The 21,390-nt window shown below is 44.5% G+C and overlaps 1 protein-coding gene across 2 annotated transcripts in view; it reads right to left on the bottom strand.

Annotated features, from left to right (window-relative positions):
* The window catches only part of LOC143277460 (uncharacterized), a 123,135-nt gene that overhangs the window by 50,253 nt on the left and 51,492 nt on the right, over positions 1-21,390 (bottom strand). Inside the window, exon 1 of one of the 2 annotated variants that reach the window (XM_076582293.1) lies at positions 9,413-9,531. The exons of the other annotated variant lie outside the window; for it this stretch is intronic. The gene's annotated coding sequence lies outside the window, so the exon portion shown is untranslated. Of the gene's footprint in view, positions 1-9,412; positions 9,532-21,390 lie in introns of those variants that run through there. 2 annotated transcript variants of the gene reach the window in all.

Below are 21,390 nucleotides of genomic sequence, written 5' to 3'. Positions count from 1 at the left end.
GCTGTTAAATTGTTTCTCATGTTATTTGCAGACGATGTTATTCTTTTGTCTGACACGGCCATAGGACTTCAAAATCAGCTGAACATATTGAAACAAGAAGCAGATCGATTATTCCTCACATTTAATGTCGAGAAAACAAATGTAGTTGTGTTTAGGAAAGGTGGTTACCTATCTAGACATGAAAGATGACACTATGGCAGTGACGATGTGAAGGTAACTAATACTTATAGGTATCTGGGTACTCTTTTTTAACAAAGCTGAGTTTGGCACAGACAGTAGCAGAGATTTGTAGGAAGGGGAAGAAGGGGGTGAAAGAAATTTTAAGATGTTTACGTAAATTATGTTCGATAGATCCATATATATTTTGGAAACGTTTTGGTGCTCAAATAGAACCAATGATAACACACGGCGCCGAATCCTGGGGACTTTATGATATCAAAGATTTAGAAAAAAGTGCATACCTTCGCGATTAAACGCTTCTTAAATGTTCCATTACATGGAATGATGAGTTACATTTCTTGTTTCAGGGTAAAGCCTGATGATGTTCATGAAAAAAAATGCTGTCTTTAAAACAAATTTAGCAAAGGATGAAGATATTTTTGGAGTGCTTAATATACATCAGGAAACATCAGTACAGTCACTTGGAAATCATATAGCCGAAGCGAATAACCTTCGCCAGAAAAAAAGTGTTGTTCATAGAGAAAATTAAATTATGTGTTGACAGCTTCTTATGAAAAATACATGTTATATTTTCTTCACATCACATCACTTTGAACGGATGGTCGAATTGCAGTTATTCATACAAACTGTCAATCTTAATGTAGTAATGGATTTGACTTTCATCAGTATCATTACTATTGTTACATGTCGTCACTTGCATCATGTGTCCCCATATCACGAGCGCTGTTAAGCTTGACATCAACGTGTCCAGTGTTCTCTCTCCATTTCGTATGGAAAGTACCTAACTGTCCCTTGTATCTTCGGTATCCTCTTCAATGTCTCCGCCACATACATGTATGATAAAGGACACTTTTCGGGCTCGTGTAGGAAAGGTTTGGCACTCGCATAACTATGCATACAAGTACTTCACCCTTAACCCCTTTGCACAGCGGGACAAGAGCTGGGTGAGAGAGGTGTGATTCCAGACAGATACTGTGAAGGGACAAAAAGTGCCAGGAACCCAGAACCAACCACCATGACTGTATGTAAGACAGTCAGTGCTGACTGACTGACCATCAGGACAACAGAGGAGGCCACTGCTGCCCCGACTGTCTGGGTTGGAATGATTTCAACGGACAGTGTCGTGCCTGTGTTACATCCTCACTCTCTCGGCCAAGAGGGCTTTAGGACAGTCGGTGTTGGGATGGTCCCCAAAGACCAATTATAAATCCCCAGTGATGCAGCATTTAAAGCCAGTGCAATCTTACCTCCTAGTTTCAGAGTAAAAGTCCTTCACCACACACTAAGCTGTAAACAACTTCCCACTGCAGTGGAGAAAATGGATGGTCATACAGCTGTCAGTTTGCTGCTGGCCACGCTGAAAGTGAGCCCAGCGCTGAGGTCTGTCCACCAATGAGTCTGCAACAACTGGCAACACTCTTGCGGACAGAAAGATGATCTTCAACGCCAGGAGCGATTCCTCACGCCACCCCCACCCCACCCTGACTGTGTGGCTGACAAACCGGGTGAAGAGGGGATACAAACACTGGAACACTGGGAGGGGTTAGGAGTACCGATATGGGGTGGCTTGTCAAACGGGTGGATGGTGTAAGAGGGCAGGATAGGGATATCTAACAACCTGTGATTAAGAGGGTCTGGGAGTCTGTCCTGTCCCCACACACCCTGCCTCTGTCTCCATCTCCCTCTCCTTCTCTCTCTCTCTCTCTGTTTGTCTGTCTCTCTGTCTGTCTCTCTCTCTGTCTCTGTCTCTCTCTCTCTCTCTCGTGTTCTATCTGTCTATCTGTCCCACTTATATCTCGTTTCCTCTAGCCCCCCCCCCCCCCCCCCCCCCCCACTCTCCAGTCTATCTACCCCCCCCCCCCCCACTCTCCAGCCTATCTATTTGTCGCCATTCCCCCCATCCACCACTTCCTCCCCACCTCACCCCCCTCTCTCACTCCAGTCAGCTCCCCCACCCCACCCCCCTCTGCACGTGCCTTTTCTTTCACCCACTTCTAGCTGTCTAACTTTTTGTTAATGGCAATATCATGTAGCACAGGCCTCACACAGGACTGATGGACGCCATACTTTCACACAAACCCACATCCTCGGGGCTGCGGAAAGCTGGGAGGAGAGAGGGTGGGCATGGGAGGTGGGGGTGGAGGCGGAATGGGGGCCTTGGTGGGTAGTGCGAGTTGTCAGCCCCTGCAAATGAGCTGTTGGCCCTGACAGGTCATCCATCTTCACACGCTGTCTCACTTTTCATCGCCTCAATTACACTCCGCTCCGATCTATGGCGGCCCATTGCGGTCAATACCTCACAGACAGCTCAACTTAGTCGTCACAAAGTGACAGCAGCTGAGAGTTGAGTTGCCCGGTTAATTCATTGTGGAGTATCAACTCCTTTATAATTTATAGTCATCAGGGCATAGAGTAACCAGGCTAGTAGCACACACACCGGGCAAAAAATAAAATAAAATAAAATAACCAGCGGTTGGTATTACTTCGTGTAATTTTCAGAGAGAGTGAGAAGGGCGTGGCGGAGGGGGAAGGGGGGGGTGTCGAGGGAGGGAGACAGAGAGTGGAAGGGAGAGAGAGAGGGAGAGAAAGACAGAGAGAGAGAGACAGACAGAGAGAGAGACGGGTGGAAGGAAGGAGACAGAAGAGGAAGGATATAAGACAATCCATGTTCTTGCCCCTTTCTCGGTGTTCCCCACCCTGTTCTCGGGAAAAAGGAGTAAACTACACAATGAAATAATTAGCGAGAAGGAAATGTTTACATTTTCACGCACACAACAAACTGAAATCACAGACACACACGTATCAATGCAGCCAGACCTCCTTATCTCCCCCTCCCCATCACTCCTTCCCCAGCAAGCCCCCGCCCCCACCCCCACCCCTATTACCTGACAATGAAGGGGGACATCGTGTGCGAAATAAATCAATTCAGAATGGTCTCCATACGGAAAGTTGACTTTCAGACAAATAGTATGGTGGATGTGTGTGTGTGTGTGTGTGTGTGTGTGTGTGTGTGTGTGTGTGTGTGTGTGTGTGTGTGTGTGTGTGTGTGCATTGTGTGTGTGTGCACGCGTGTGTTTGCATTGTGTGTGTGTGTGTGTGTGTGTGTGTGTGTGTGTGTGTGTGTGTGTGCACGCGCGGGCGCGTGCATGTGTGTGTCTGTGGGTGTTCGTTTCCTCTTTTCTTCAATCCTGCGTTTATTTCCTGTTTCCCTGTTTGTATTGATTTTAATTTATTTTCCTCATTGGTCCTTTTCCCGCGATCGACATCTACTCCAGAATTTTTTTTTTTTTTAATCAGAAAAATACAATTATGAGGAGACTGTGTATGTGTCATTTTTCATTACTGATAAGATTTGCAACTGTCAGCCATGGGGACAAGTTGGTGAGGGGAGGGGGGTGGGGGCGGGAGAAGGGGTGGGGCTGTAGTCACAGATTGAAATGAACCCCTCACTGGGACACATCATTCATCCCAACAGGCCGGGCCGCATTTCATCTTTGTCATCACTGCCCCAGGCACCACCAGCCCTGCGTTCTGTGTGTGTGTGTGTGTGTGTGTGTGTGTGTGTGTCTCTCTCTCTCTCTCTCTCTCTGTCTCTCTCTGTCTCTGTCTCTGTCTGTCTCTCTCTCTCTGTCTCAACACCTTGGGAGAGTTTTACAAAGGCGTTTGCACGTTCAAATTAACACACTGCAAAAACAATGAAACGGTACAGCTGCCAAGACACCAAAGCAATACACGAATGATAATTAAAAACTGAAAATGAATGAACCATGAACGGTATCATGAGTAACCTGCATCCATAGGCCTCTAATCAGACATGCTCATGTCCCATTTACATACAGGGTCCTAATTGTCATTTGGATATAGTAATTGTCTTAATTTTCATTTGGATACAGTAAGTGTCCTGATTTTCATTTGGATATAATAAGTGTCCAGATTTTCATTTGGATACAGTGTATCGGATACAGTGCATGTCCTAATTCTCATTTGGATACAGTGCATGTCCTAATTCTCATTTGGATACAGTGCATGTCCTAATTCTCATTTGGATACAGTGCATGTCCTAATTCTCATTTGGATACAGTGCATGTCCTAATTCTCATTCAGATACAGTGCATGTCCTAATTCTCATTCGGATACAGTGCATGTCCTAATTCTCATTTGGATACAGTGCATGTCCTAATTCTCATTTGGATACAGTGCATGTCCTAATTCTCATTCAGATACAGTGCATGCCTTAATTCTCATTTGGATACAGTGCATGCCCTAATTCTCATTTGGATACAGTGCATGCTCTAATTCTCATTAGGATACAGTGAGTGACCTAATTCTCATTTGGATACAGTGCATGCCCTAATTCTCATTTGGATACAGTGCATGCTCTAATTCTCATTAGGATACAGTGAGTGTCTAATTCTCATTTGGATACAGTGAGTGACCTAATTCTCATTTGGATACAGTGAGTGACCTAATTCTCATTTGGATACAGTGAGTGACGAAGTGTCACAGGACACACAACACGTGACTGTCGTCACTCTCATTTTGCACACACTACATTGAGGAACACGGTGCAGGTGAGGTTGTCTGACGGACGGACGGACGGTTTACCTTAGAGGGAATCAAAAGAATGCACCGTGGGCGGAGGAGTGAAAACCCAACGTCACACCGTCTGCTGACACTGAACCGCTGGGTCCACAGTACAGTCATTCGTCTTGCCCTCCCCCCTATCAACCACTCCACCACCACCACCACCCTCTCTCTTTCTCTCTCTCCCTCTCTCTTCTGTCTGTCTGTCTGTCTCTCTCTCTCTCTATCGATTTGAGGTTATTTATATTTCATGATATTCATAATCATCGCAATAGTATTCTGTTTAGGTTCCAGTCTCCAACTGCAATGCCCTCATAATACTTTTTTTCTTTGCTCTTACATGTTTATTCGGACTATATATCTTTGTCCATTGCTGAAAAAAATAGGACAGAGTAATTTCCGTTTTTGTCCCCCAGTAATTTTCATTATTTTCAACTCAAAATTGTGAATATACAATATCGCAACTCCTCTTAATAAAGTCTAATTGATATGATGTAAGACATCTATGCGCTATATTCCAATTAAGATTTTACATTTCTTCTTCTTCTTCTTCTTCTTCTTCTTCTTCTTCTCCTTCTTTTTTGTCAAAATAAACATTTTGTGGCTAATATGATTACTGAGTATGATATTTTTTCAACGGATACATATAAAACATCTCATCGGTAATGATTGTTTTGTAGTTTCTGGCATTTCAATGGTGAGGAAATAGACCATTTTCTATATGAGGTTGAAATAAAAATGTCAACAGTAGACCAAAATGCAGATGCACATCATCTTTCTAACTGAAGCCATGAACTAGGACATAAACAATGGACCGAACCAAACTGTTTCTCCTGAGAGACAGTGTTGACTACACAGTGTAGCTTTTCTTTTCAGTTAGATAGTGATGAATGATGGACACTGACATTTATCAACAATTGAACTCGTGAGTAATGCAAACGGAAGAGCACATGAAATGCAGCGCATCACTCATGCTTGAAAGGACCTTCAGACGAGCTCACAAGACACGGGGCAGGATTGTTTCGTTTCATATGGTCCGTGTGTTGTTCGTGTTCCTGTTTAACTGATTGTGATGGAAGGAACGACAGGTCATCATATGGTCCGTGTGATGTATGTCCCTGTTTAACTGACTTGTGATGGAAGGAACGACAGGTCATCATATGGTCCGTGTGATGTATGTCCCTGTTTAACTGACTTGTGATGGAAGGAACGACAGGTCATCATATGGTCCGTGTGATGTATGTCCCTGTTTAACTGACTTGTGATGGAAGGAACGACAGGTCATCATATGGTCCGTGTGATGTATGTCCCTGTTTAACTGACTTGTGATGGAAGGAACGACAGGTCAACATATGGTCCGTGTGATGTATGTCCCTGTTTGACGTGACTGACGTGACTTGTGATGGAAGGAACGACAGGTCATCATATGGTCCGTGTGATGTATGTCCCTGTTTAACTGACTTGTGATGGAAGGAACGACAGGTCAACATATGGTCCGTGTGATGTATGTCCCTGTTTGACGTGACTGACGTGACTTGTGATGGAAGGAACGACAGGTCAACATATGGTCCGTGTGATGTATGTCCCTGTTTGACGTGACTGACGTGACTTGTGATGGAAGGAACGACAGGTCATCATATGGTCCGTGTGATGTATGTCCCTGTTTGACGTGACTGACGTGACTTGTGGTGGAAGGAAGGACAGACCAGCCAACAAAGAGTGTCGTCAGTGTTCACCACCACCACTTTCCACCCTGTGTCGCTGTCTCTCTCCATTCTGTTTTCATCAGTTCTATTTGTTTTGCCATGTTTGCATTGTATTTCATTATTCTAATCCCATTCCTCACCCTCGTCGTCTCTTAATTGAATTACACTGGCCTTCCTTTTTTTTCTTCTTTTTTTTCCCACTTTTTTCTCTCTCGTTTTATTTCATTTCACTCTATTTCATCTTATCATTTCTTTCTTGTTCTTTTTTGTTTTGTTTTTTGTTTGTTTGTTTTGTTTGTTTGTTTGTTTGTTTTTTGATTTCATTTCATTTTTTAAATGTTATTATCGTCGAATCAATTCCTTCCATTTCCACAGAGAACACTCACAGTGACAAGTGACGATAGCAGCAATCACTTCCTGCCTCCCCCCCACACCCCCCACACCCATCACCCTCCGCCCCCCTCCCCTACCCGGTGCAGGGCCAATACACCTATTCCCGTTTCACCGAGTCTTTGATCGTGCCGCCGCCCTCAGCGGCCTCGACGAGAAATCGACTCTTTGGCCTGTTTTGCCTACCCGCCATTCCCGTTTCGCCTATTTGGCCTCCCTGTCTCTATCTCTCTCAAACACACACACACACACACACACACACACAAACACACACACACACACACAGCCACACACACGCACGCACACACACACACACACACACACACACACACACACACACACACACACACACACACACACACACACACACACACACACACACACACATATATATATATATATATGCACTCGTCCGTATTCAGTGTGTGTGTGTGTGTGTGTGTGTCTTTTTTTTTTGTCTTTTTTTTTTCTTTTTTTTTTTTTTTTTTTTTTTTTGCTTATGTCCCGTCACACATATCGGTGATTGAAAGTTGTGTCTGTGTGTGTGTGTAATTCATTGTAAGACAAAGCTGTGTTCTGTGTACTACAAAGACCAGACCGTCAGTACAGAAGCCGGACCGTCAGGAAATGAAGAAAGATATATATTTTAACACATGCACAAACATGCGTTCACGCGCGCGCGCGCGCGGACACACACACACACACACACACACACACACACACACACACAGAGCAGCGGCAGCAGCTGAGTACATAGGCGAACTGGGACTGGGCGAATCGATGGCAGGAGAATTGGGAATGGATGATTCGGGAAAAGGCGAATGGGGGTGGCACTCCCTCCCCTCACCCCACCTCCCTTCCCCTCCTCCCCCACACCCTGCCCCCTGGCCAGACAAATCAACGAGGCGTGTACAGGGCATCACTGGAGATGACGATAAGCTGACGACAGGACAGCGATGACAAGATAAATACAGACAGCTTGAGGAAAAACAGGAGGGGAGGGAAAGATCGGGGAATGTGGAGAAACAGGGGAAGGTGGGGGGTGGGGGGGTGGGTTATGAAGAAGCAGGAAAAATAAAGAAAGAAAATTCATTGTAACAATTCTGCCTCCACTTGAATTCGAAAGGCTTCAATTCAGTTCAATTTAATTCAAAATATTTCATTACCCTCTTCAGGCAATTGAAAAAAAAAGCTGATTGAAATGCTCGTTGACAAACATCACAGCGAAATGAAAAACGATCGAGTGACTGACACACCTTTCCCTAATTAACACATCCATGTCAATTATCACGTGGAAAAGAAAACATTCACGTTTGAAAATGCTACATTTTGTGATGTTTGAAATGATAAAAGAAAAACCCTGTACACCCTTCCTTGGTGGTTAAGTACATTTCAATCATCATACAAAAGGGAACAAATTCAGTAAGATAATAATAACATTTTCAGACACAATTTCTTTTCTTTCTAAATGAATAACCCATACAATCTTCCCTTGCCACTATGGAAACATCTATCATCATTTGAAAGGAAACTAAAGGCAACTGTGAGTTTGAACTTAGTTATACACGGCTTCAGTGTCGAATCTTCCATTATGATATTAATGAAATGTTGAATTACAGAAGGAAAAAATGATGTTCCCGTCAATGTAACCCAATCAGGCAAGCGCGAGATAAGGCAAACAGGTCTTGTTGTTTCCGAGGAGGACACACGTTGTGCTTCAGTCACTCTGCCCGGCCCTCTGTAACGGAACCAGTCAACATCACTCCCCCGCCTTTGTTGTTTTGTTGTTGTTCCTCTTGTTGTTGATTTTTGATGTGTGTTTTTTGTTTGGTTGGTTTTTCATGTTGTTTTTTGTTTTGTTTTGTTTTATCCTAGGGGTCTGATTCTCCATCCTATACCAATGATGAGTAATTGGATGACGAGTTAATTTAATAATGAGCCGTGGCCCAAGTTTCTGTGGTGAAGGGGTCACGTGGGAATACGTCATCAATGAGGTCATCCAATGAAGTAGGGCACCACATCACTCCGGGCCATGCTATTTCTGACACACTCTGCACCCATCCACGCGCCCACTTCACCACAAGGGTTCACTGTCATGGGAAAACAACAACATTCATAAATAGATATTAAGAATAGATGGGAAAACTGGAAAAGAAAGGAGTTCGCGGTGTGTGTGTGTGTGTGTGTGTGTGTGTGTGTGTGTGTGTGTGTGTGTTCATTGGATGAGTATGATCGACTCTGTATCCACATGTCGTATTTGTGAAACATTCACTGCCAGACTGGGTTTTTCTATGTCTCCCTCTAGGCTTCTGTCAGGTCTGTTGTGGGCTCTCTCTCTCTCTCTCTCTCTCTCTCTCTCTCTCTCTCTCTCTCACACACACACACACACACACACAGCCTCGCCCACTGCAGAAGAAGCAGGGGTACAGTTAGCCTACCTGTCTCTTCTGTAACTTCCTCACACATCGAAAAAAACACAAAAACAAAACGTTGGTAAACATCCCGCTATTGCCAACACAATTGGAATTTAACAAATCTATACACTGGTTTACCTTTGTGTTGTCTTTCTTTCTTCGCTTTTTCAGGACTGCTTACCCGAGCGTCATGTCGATATGAATCTAACACGTGACAAGTACATTTTCACCCACACTCGAAATGAATTTTGAAGTAGTTTTTATCATCATTGTCGCACTCTTTCCTTTCAAATAAAACACACGCGCGCGCGCTTTGCTACAGATTTTCAAACGAATTATTTAACAAAGATAAGTTAACACTTTCTTTTGCAAGAGAATTTCAAGAAATAACCGTTGTCAATTATAGAATTCGGTGTATTTCACTGACAACACGTACCACCCACCCCCCACTCCTCCCACCCCCGGGCCCCCTCCCCCCAGCCCCTCCCCCCCCCCCCCAAAAAAAAATAAATAAATAAATAAATAAAATAAAAAAACAAAAACAAAAACACATACGCGCGCGCACAACCCCCCCCCCCCCCCCCCCCCCCCCCCCCCCCACACACACACACACACACACACACGGGAATGAGCAGAAAAGACGCCCACATACCGCGCACAGCTGCGAACACTATGCAATCTCCTTTCGGTTTTCAATGCAGCTGAGCTAACTGCGCAGTAGGCGTTGTTGATGGTGCACGTGCGATCGTCTCTCAAATGGAATTGCCATATGTGCCAGGAACACGTGCGGCCAGAGAGGGAGGAGAAGGAGAGAGACAGAGAGAGAGGGGGGAGAAGGAGAGAGACACATGCATCCAGAGGGAGAGAGAGAGACATCGAAAGATTTATACGAAAAGAGGTTGGAAGGAGGAGTGGAAACACAGACAGACTGAGAGATACAGACAATACGACAGAGGAGAGAGAGAGACAACAGAGATACAGACAATAAGACAGAGGAGAGAGAGAGAGACAACAGAGATACAGACAATAAGACAGAGGAGAGAGAGAGAACAGAGATACAGACAATAAGACAGAGGAGAGAGAGAGAGAAGAGATACAGACAATAAGACAGAAGAGAGAGAGAGAACAGAGATACAGACAATAAGACAGAGGAGAGAGAGAGAACAGAGATACAGACAATAAGACAGAAGAGAGAGAGAGAAGAGATACAGACAATAAGACAGAAGAGAGAGAGAGAACAGAGATACAGACAATAAGACAGAGGAGAGAGAGAGACAATAGAGATACAGACAATAAGACAGAAGAGAGAGAGACAACAGAGATACAGACAATAAGACAGAGGAGAGAGAGAGAGAATAGATACAGACAATAAGACAGAGGAGAGAGAGAGAGAGAACAGAGATACAGACAATAAGACAGAAGAGAGAGAGAGAGAAGAGATACAGACAATAAGACAGAGGAGAGAGAGAGAGAACAGAGATACCGACAATAAGACAGAAGAGAGAGAGAGAGAATAGATACAGACAATAAGACAGAGGAGAGAGAGAGAGAACAGAGATACAGACAATAAGACAGAGGAGAGAGAGAACAGAGATACAGACAATAAGACAGAGGAGAGAGAGAGACAACAGAGATACAGACAATAAGACAGAGGAGAGAGAGAGAGAACAGATACAGACAATAAGACAGAGGAGAGAGAGAGAGAACAGAGATACAGACAATAAGACAGAGGAGAGAGAGACGACAGAGATACAGACAATAAGACAGAGGAGAGAGAGAGAACAGAGATACAGACAATAAGACAGAGGAGAGAGAGAGAACAGAGATACAGACAATAAGACAGAGGAGAGAGAGAGAACAGAGATACAGACAATAAGACAGAGGAGAGAGAGAGAGAAGAGATACAGACAATAAGACAGAAGAGAGAGAGAGAGAGAGAGAGAGAGAACAGAGATACCGACAATAAGACAGAGGAGAGAGAGAGAGAACAGAGATACAGACAATAAGACAGAAGAAAGAGAGAGAACAGAGATACAGACAATAAGACAGAGGAGAGAGAGAGAAGAGATACAGACAATAAGACAGAGGAGAGAGAGAGAGAGAGAGAACAGAGATACAGACAATAAGACAGAAGAAAGAGAGAGAACAGAGATACAGACAATAAGACAGAGGAGAGAGAGAGAGAACAGAGATACAGACAATAAGACAGAGGAGAGAGAGAGAGAAGATATACAGACAATAAGACAGAGGAGAGAGAGAGAGAACAGAGATACAGACAATAAGACAGAAGAAAGAGAGAGAACAGAGATACAGACAATAAGACAGAGGAGAGAGAGAGAGAACAGAGATACAGACAATAAGACAGAGGAGAGAGAGAGAGAGAGAGAGAGAGAGAGAGAGAGAGAGAGAAGAGATACAGACAATAAGACAGAAGAGAGAGAGAGAAGAGATACAGACAATAAGACAGAAGAGAGAGAGAGAGAGAAGAGATACCGACAATAAGACAGAGGAGAGAGAGAGAGAGAAGAGATACAGACAATAAGACAGAGGAGAGAGAGAGAGAGAAGAGATACCGAAAATAAGACAGAGGAGAGAGAGAGAGAGAAGAGATACAGACAATAAGACAGAGGAGAGAGAGAGAACAGAGATACAGACAATAAGACAGAGGAGAGAGAGAGAGAAGAGATACAGACAATAAGACAGAGGAGAGAGAGAGAACAGAGATACAGACAATAAGACAGAGGAGAGAGAGAGAGAGAGAGAGAACAGAGATACAGACAATAAGACAGAAGAAAGAGAGAGAACAGAGATACAGACAATAAGACAGAGGAGAGAGAGAGAGAAGAGATACAGACAATAAGACAGAGGAGAGAGAGAGAACAGAGATACAGACAATAAGACAGAGGAGAGAGAGAGAGAGAGAGAGAGAGAACAGAGATACAGACAATAAGACAGAAGAAAGAGAGAGAACAGAGATACAGACAATAAGACAGAGGAGAGAGAGAGAGAACAGAGATACAGACAATAAGACAGAGGAGAGAGAGAGAGAGAGAGAGAGAGAGAGAGAGAGAGAACAGAGATACAGACAATAAGACAGAAGAGAGAGAGAGAAGAGATACAGACAATAAGACAGAAGAGAGAGAGAGAGAAGAGATACAGACAATAAGACAGAAGAGAGAGAGAGAGAGAGAAGAGATACCGACAATAAGACAGAGGAGAGAGAGAGAGAGAAGAGATACAGACAATAAGACAGAGGAGAGAGAGAGAGAAGAGATACAGACAATAAGACAGAGGAGAGAGAGAGAGAAGAGATACAGACAATAAGACAGAAGAGAGAGAGAGAACAGAGATACCGACAATAAGACAGAGGAGAGAGAGAGAGAGAGAGAGAGAGAGAGAGAGAGAGAGAGAGAGAGAGAGAAGAGATACAGACGATAAGACAGAGGAGAGAGAGAGAACAGAGATACCGACAATAAGACAGAAGAGAGAGAGAGAGAAGAGATACAGACAATAAGACAGAAGAGAGAGAGAGAGAGAAGAGATACAGACAATAAGATAGAGGAGAGAGAGAGAAGAGATACAGACAATAAGACAGAGGAGAGAGAGAGAGAGAAGAGATACAGACAATAAGACTGAAGAGAGAAAGAGAACAGAGATACAGACAATAAGACAGAGGAGAGAGAGAGAAAAGAGATACAGACAATAAGACAGAGGAGAGAGAGAGAACAGAGATACAGACAATAAGACAGAGGAGAGAGAGAGAGAACAGAGATACAGACAATAAGACAGAGGAGAGAGAGAGAGAACAGAGATACAGACAATAAGACAGAGGAGAGAGAGAGAGAGAGAAGAGATACAGACAATAAGACAGAGGAGAGAGAGAGAACAGAGATACAGACAATAAGACAGAGGAGAGAGAGAGAGAGAAGAGATACAGACAATAAGACAGAAGAGAGAGAGAGAACAGAGATACTGACAATAAGACAGAAGAGAGAGAGACAACAGAGATACAGACAATAAGACAGAGGAGAGAGAGACAACATAGATACAGACAATAAGACAGAGGAGAGAGAGAGAAGAGATACAGACAATAAGACAGAGGAGAGAGAGAGAACAGAGATACCGACAATAAGACAGAGGAGAGAGAGAGAAGAGATACAGACAATAAGACAGAGGAGAGAGAGAGAAGAGATACAGACAATAAGACAGAGGAGAGAGAGAGAACAGAGATACAGACAATAAGACAGAGGAGAGAGAGAGAGAGAACAGAGATACAGACAATAAGACAGAGGAGAGAGAGAGAGAGAACAGAGATACAGACAATAAGACAGAGGAGAGAGAGAGAGAGAAGAGATACAGACAATAAGACAGAGGAGAGAGAGAGAACAGAGATACTGACAATAAGACAGAGGAGAGAGAGAGAGAAGAGATACAGACAATAAGACAGAAGAGAGAGAGACAACAGAGATACAGACAATAAGACAGAGGAGAGAGAGACAACATAGATACAGACAATAAGACAGAGGAGAGAGAGAGAAGAGATACAGACAATAAGACAGAGGAGAGAGAGAGAACAGAGATACAGACAATAAGACAGAGGAGAGAGAGAGAGAGAAGAGATACAGACAATAAGACAGAGGAGAGAGAGAGAACAGAGATACAGACAATAAGACAGAGGAGAGAGAGAGAGAAGAGAGATACAGACAATAAGACAGAGGAGAGAGAGAGAACAGAGATACAGACAATAAGACAGAGGAGAGAGAGAGAGAGAAGAGATACAGACAATAAGACAGAGGAGAGAGAGAGAACAGAGATACTGACAATAAGACAGAGGAGAGAGAGAGAAGAGATACAGACAATAAGACAGAGGAGAGAGAGAGAACAGAGATACCGACAATAAGACAGAGGAGAGAGAGAGAAGAGATACAGACAATAAGACAGAGGAGAGAGAGAGAGAAGAGATACAGACAATAAGACAGAGGAGAGAGAGAGAACAGAGATACAGACAATAAGACAGAGGAGAGAGAGAGAGAGAAGAGATACAGACAATAAGACAGAGGAGAGAGAGAGAACAGAGATACAGACAATAAGACAGAGGAGAGAGAGAGAGAGAAGAGATACAGACAATAAGACAGAAGAGAGAGAGAGAACAGAGATACTGACAATAAGACAGAGGAGAGAGAGAGAGAAGAGATACAGACAATAAGACAGAAGAGAGAGAGACAACAGAGATACAGACAATAAGACAGAGGAGAGAGAGACAACATAGATACAGACAATAAGACAGAGGAGAGAGAGAGAACAGAGATACAGACAATAAGACAGAGGAGAGAGAGAGAACAGAGATACAGACAATAAGACAGAGGAGAGAGAGAGAAGAGATACAGACAATAAGACAGAAGAGAGAGAGAGACGACAGAGATACAGACAATAAGACAGAGGAGAGAGAGAGAACAGAGATACAGACAATAAGACAGAAGAGAGAGAGAGAAGAGATACAGACAATAAGACAGAGGAGAGAGAGAGAACAGAGATACAGACAATAAGACAGAGGAGAGAGAGACAATAGAGATAAACAGAACTTTTAATGTAAGGTCACCGACCTGTACACTTAAAAAATATGGCCCATGGACTTATCTGTATCATAGCACTCGGATTTATCTGCATCGTAGATTGAATTATATGTACCATTGTACATGCACAAGGATTTACTTGGAGTTCTCTGTATCACAGCAGATGCACAAGGAATTACATGCAGTTCTCTGTATCATAGCAAAAGGAATTACAGGGAGTTATCATTATCATAGCACCAGGAATTACAGGGAGTTCTGTGTATCATAGCACCAGGAATTACAAGGAGTTCTCAGTATCATAGCACAAGGAATTACAAGGAGTTCTCAGTATCACAGCACAAGGAATTACAAGGAGTTCTCAGTATCATAGAACAAGGAATTACAAGTTCTCAGTATCATAGAACAAGGAATTACAAGGAGTTCTCAGTATCATAGCACAAGGAATTACAAGGAGTTCTCAGTATCACAGCACAAGGAATTACACGGAGTTTTCTTTATCATAGCACAAGGAATTACATGGAGTTCTCTGTATCATAGCACAAGGAATTACATGGAGTTCTCTATGTCATAGCACAAGGAATTACATGGAGTTCTGTGTATCATAGCACCAGGAATTATACGTTCTCTGTATCATAGCACAAGGAATTACATGGAGTTCTCTGTATCATAGCACAAGGAATTACATGGAGTTCTCTATATCATAGCACAAGGAATTACATGGAGTTCTGTGTATCATAGCACAAGGAATTACATGGAGTTCTCTGTATCATAGCACAAGGAATTACATGGAGTTCTCTATATCATAGCACAAGGAATTACATGGAGTTCTCTGTATCATAGCACCAAGAATTACACGTTCTTTGTATCACAGCACCAGGAATTACATGGAGTTCTCTGTATCATAGCACAAGGAATTACATGGAGTTCTGTGTCAATTCCTTGAGTTCTGTGTCATAGCACAAGGATTTATATGGAATTCTGTGTCATAGCACAAGGAATTACATGGAGTTCTCTATATCATAGCACAAGGAATTACATGGAGTTCTGTGTATCATAGCACAAGGAATTACATGGAGTTCTATGTCATAGCACAAGGAATTACATGGAGTTCTATGTCATAGCACAAGGAATTACATGGAGTGAACTGTGAATTCTGTGTCATTACAGCACATGAAGCAATATGAAACAGCCGGTGTATACCTAACCATCTCAACCTTGAGGGAACATAATCCATGCAGGCTTGTAGAATCCTCCCTCGTGATGATTGTTTTAAGTGCATTGTAAGCAGTGAAGTGGAGTGATGGCTAGAGGTAACGCGTCCGCCAAGGAAGCGAGAGAATCTGAGCGCGCTGATTCGAATCAAGGCTCAGCCGTCGATACTTTCTCCCCATCCACTACACCTTGAGTGGTGGTTTGGACGTTAGTCATTCGGATGAGACGATAAACCGAGGTCCCGTGTGCATCATGCACTTAGCGCACGTAAAAAAACCCACGGCCACAAAAGGGTTGTTCCTGGCAAACTTCTGTTGAAAAATCCACTGCGATAGGAAAAACAAATAAACCAAAAACAAAACAAACAAACAAACAAACAAAAAACCGGTGGCGCTGTTGTGTAGCGACGCGCTCTTCCTGGGGAGAGCAGCCTGAATTTCACACAGAGAAATCTGTTGTGACAAAAAAAAGAAAAAGAAAAAAAAAAAAAAGGAGAAATACAAATACAAATACAGGTAGGTATCGTCCGGGCACCGTCAAGTGTGCCACAGACGTACTTGTAAACATGATTATAGTTCAGTGCCTGGAGCGCTCTCTGCCAGCCGTGCATGTAGACCAGTGTGGAATCGTTTCCACTGAGCATGTCTACAATTTGTTTTCCGTCAAAGCGTGGAACAGAGGATTCAGAAAGGAACGATCTCGTTTGTAGCAAACGGAATCAATGACCTGTTCAGTGGAAAGTAGAAAACTGCCTTTAGTGGTGTGAGGGATTGTTATCTCTATAGTGGTGTGAGGGATTGTTATCTCTATAGTGGTGTGTGGGATTGTTATCTCTTTAGTGGTGTGAGGGATTGTTATATCTATAGTGGTGTGAGGGATTGTTATCTCTTTAGTGGTGTGTGGGATTGTTATCTCTATAGTGGTGTGAGGGATTGTTATCTCTGTAGTGGTGTGTGGGATTGTTATCTCTATAGTGGTGTGAGGGATTTTTTACTCTTTTTCGTGGGGGTGTGGGATTGTTATCTCTGTAGTGGTGTGTGGGATTGTTATCTCTTTAGTGGTGTGTGGGATTGTTATATCTATAGTGGTGTGAGGGATTGTTATCTCTGTAGTGGTGTGAGGGATTGTTATCTCTTTAGTGGTGTGTGGGATTGTTATATCTATAGTGGTGTGAGGGATTGTTATCTCTTTAGTGGTTGGGATTGTTATCTCTATAGTGGTGTGAGGGATTGCTATCTCTGTAGTGGTGTGAGGGATTGTTATCTCTTTGGTGGCGGACAAGATCATCTCCTTCGTGACAGATGGAGTCGTCTCTTTTGCTTCGTTCCAGCTGGGAACATGACGTGATTCATAGCACGGCACGTGAAACCGTGCCTGTCCAGACAAGCCGTGCAGTCAGCTTTGCCATGAACTTGTGTCAGGGAGTCTGGTGTGGAGTGCTTGCTGCCTCGGCAATGTTAACGGACACACTGTCCGGTCACCGTCACCCGTGCATGGTCAACTCGTTCAGAATGCTTGTGTATCTTTCCACTTGCAGCTCTCTCTCTCTCTCTCTCTCTCTCTCTCTCTCTCTCTCTGTGTGTGTGTGGGTGTGTGGGTGTGTGGGTGTGTGTGTGGGTGTGTGTTCAGACCTCCCCTCTCCATCTTCTGTCACCCCCCTCCCCCACTTCCAAATCCATTCCAGTCAAATTTCTCTACGTGTATGTCTGTGTGTCTGTCTGTCTCTCGCTTCTGCTAAACGCATCCGCCTAAAATAATTCATCTTTGTCTATCTGTGTCTCTCTGTCTCTGAATATGTCTAGTTCTCAGTCAGTATATTCATCTCTTCTGAGAACAATGAAATATGTTTGGGGGTTTTCTCTGTGAAAATGCGGGGCTGAAGACGAATTACTTTTTCATTTTATGATTTTCTGCTTTCTGAAGATTAATCAAGGACACACTGTACGCCGTCAAATGAGCTTTCTCAAAGTTTGACGGCACGAAAAAACAAAAAGAGCATCAAACCGTATAACTTTCAGCAGTTTGTTGAATTACTTTACAACTGCTTAGATTAACGGTCAAGGTTTCTTTTTTCTTGAACGTGACCAGATGCACGCACCCCAGCCAATCGAAAGTGTTGAAAAAGTCACATGATGTAGACACCTGAACGGGAGGAGGGAGGGGGGTGACGGGGGTCAGCGGCGGGGGGTTGGCGAGGGGGAGGGGGCAGGATCATGTGACCGGGATGTCCTGTATCCACGTGTTTCCGGTTCCGGTGTACAGGCGCCACGCGCTCTTCTCCCGTCGAGTGGTCTCGGTGTGACGGCGGCTGCACGTCAACACACATCTCAGGGGTGACACTCAACGCCGTGCACTTGGTGCTCCTGAGGGTGACCGCTACCGGTGTGTGACTCAAACTACCCCTCCTGCTGTTCTACCCCGGGGTCATTCTTGGCCACCCTCGGGGTTATTGGGAGCGAGTCAAGTTCGACCTTCCCACCCTCCACCTCCCTCCTTGGAAATGACGCCCCTTTTCCCAGTGTAACCAAGCCGTTGAAAAAGTAAGGGGGGCGGGTGGGGGAGGAGGGAAGGGGAGGGGGGGGTTCTGGATTAGACTTCACTTACCCTCCTCCCCCCTCCCTCCTTGCCTCTCTGTATTTTCACTTCACTGATGCAGACGAGGGGAAATCCACTTTGACAACCTGCAATGAATCTAACAGGGCCATTTCACGCTGACCTGGAGTCGCCTCCATATCTATTTCTTTGGGGGGCGGGGGAGGGGGGGAGTAAAATCAATTAGGGTCAGTTCTGACTGGGGGTCGCGGGGAGGGGTAGTGGCGGAGGGGAGGGGTCATTCCAGGATGGTCTACACAGACCCCCATTGTTAATCTGCGCGAGCCACATTTGACCCCCCACCCCCACCCGTGGTGGAAAACAACAGGGGTGCCAACAAGCCGCTACACCGGTGCCTTTTCTGTGCAGGCAGTGATGGGAGAGGCCAACTCCTGAGGGGCAGGGTCTATAAATAGACACACCGGAGCCACGGAGGGTCACCATCATCACCTTGCTCACTGACGTAGCGGCCACCTCCACTGTCTCGCGTAAAACGCACGTGCACACATATGTTCGCGCGCGCACACATACATACATACATACATACATACATGGAGTGATGGCCTCGAGGTAACGCGTCCGCCTAGGAAGCGAGAGAATCTGAACGCGCTGGTTCGAATCACGGTTCAGCCGCCGATATTTTCTCCCCCTCTACTGGACCTTGAGTGGTGGTCTGGACGTTAGTCATTCGTATGAGACGATAAACCGATGTCCCGTATGCTGCATGTACTTAGCGCACGTAAAAGAACCCACGGCAACAAAAAGGTTGTCCCTGGCAAAATTCTAGAGAAAAATCCCACTTCGATAGGAAAAACAAATAAAATTGCACGCACGAAAAAAGAAAAAAAAAAGGTGGCGCTGTAGTGTAGCGACGCGCTCTCCCTGGGGAGAGCAGCCCGAATTTCACACAGAGAAATCTGTTGTGATAAAAAGAGAAATACAAATACAAATACACACACATACATACATACATACAGACAGACATATGTATACATATACATACATTCATACATACATAAGCAGTTACGTTCATGAATGAACGCGCGCACACACGGACGCACATACGCTCACACAGAGTTAACATAAATCAAATTGAACACACACACACACACACACACACACACACACACACACACACACAGGAGGGGGGGGGGAGCGCGTGCACTCTCACACAATCTGTACAATCTCAATCGCAGAAAGAGACACAACGAGAGCACAGAGAAAAGGGAAACAGAGACAGAGAGAGTCAGAGACAGAGTCAGAGACAGAGACAGAGAGTCATGTGTATGGAGTTAGTGTCAAAGGCGTGTTTGTTCGGTGTAATCTGTGCACCACGAGGTTTATAAACCTCCCTGGTGTTCCCAGCATGGGGACTTGTGAATGGATAAAATCTCCATCTCCCTCCCCGCACGTGTGTGTGTGTGTGTGTGTGTGTGTGTGTGTGTGTGTGTGTGTGTGTGTGTGTGTGTGTACACATTTCCCTTTGTCTGCATTTATCTGTCTGTCTGTCTGTCCCTGTGTATACAATGTCTGCCTGACTGCCTTTTCTGTCTGTCTGTCTCTCTCTCTCTCTGACATATTCTTTCTTGCACCTTCCGATAGGTTTGTTCAAACATTTGACACCATACATGCAAGGTACGAGCGCGTGCACACACACACACACACACACACACACACACACACACGTACACACATACACACACTAAAAATAATAAAACACACACACACACACTAAAAACAAACACACGCACACACTAAAAACAAACAAACACACATGTACACATACACACACACACTAAAAATAATAAAACACGCGCGCGCGCGCGCGCACACACACACACACACACACACACACACACAGCGTGCACACCCCCAAAACCCCAAACGCTGCCGAGTTCAGTCAGCAGGGCCAAAGGCAACCTGACAGGGGGTGCCCAGGGTGACGTCCTGTGGCCTTTCCTCTTATCGGCCGTCACACACCCTGTGTTTCAACAACACCTCCGTCAGCCACTCCCACGCCGCGCCCTCTGAACTGATAGTTACGTCTTGTGCTGGGGGTCGGGTGGGGAAAGTGGGGAAGGTGTGGGGGTGGAGGAGATGTTATGGGATGTGTGTGTGTGTGTGTGTGTGTGTGTGTGTGTGTGTGCCACGGTGTGTGTGTGTGTGTGTGTGTGTGGGTGTGTGTGCGCGCGCGCGCGCGCGCGCGCTTTATTTTTAGTGTGTGTGTGTGTGCCACGGTGTGTGTGTGTGTGTGTGTGTGTGTGTGTGTGTGTGTGTGTGTGTGTGTGTGTGTGTGTGTGTGTGTGTGTGTGCACGCGCGCGTGTTCGTAACATGCATTTATGGTGTCAAATGAATGAACAAACCTATTGCGAGGTGCAAGAAAGAATGTGTCACACAGAGAGAAAGTGACAGACATGAACTGGAATGTTTTACTCACGACAAATATAAATGCCGAAACTTTCTTTTCAACATACCCTCGCAAAAAAAGCAAGCAAAAAAGAAAAAAAAAGAAAGAAAGAAAAACAAATATCGAGTTACTTAAATCAACATAGCTTTAAAAGGGAAGAACAGTTATGGAATAACAATGTAATGAAAACACTTTGAATAATAAGATATGACAGAAGACAATGGTGGACTTGGTAAAATCACATCACATCAGGGGAAAAGGGGGGGCGACGTTATATAATGAACACTGAACAGACAGAGATAGACACAGTGACAGAGACAGACAGACAAAG

Source organism: Babylonia areolata, chromosome 34 (assembly GCF_041734735.1).
Source record: "Babylonia areolata isolate BAREFJ2019XMU chromosome 34, ASM4173473v1, whole genome shotgun sequence".
NCBI lineage: Eukaryota > Metazoa > Mollusca > Gastropoda > Neogastropoda > Buccinidae > Babylonia > Babylonia areolata.
The sequence above is the reverse complement of the archived record's forward strand: the minus strand, read 5'-3'. Positions and strand labels throughout refer to the sequence as shown.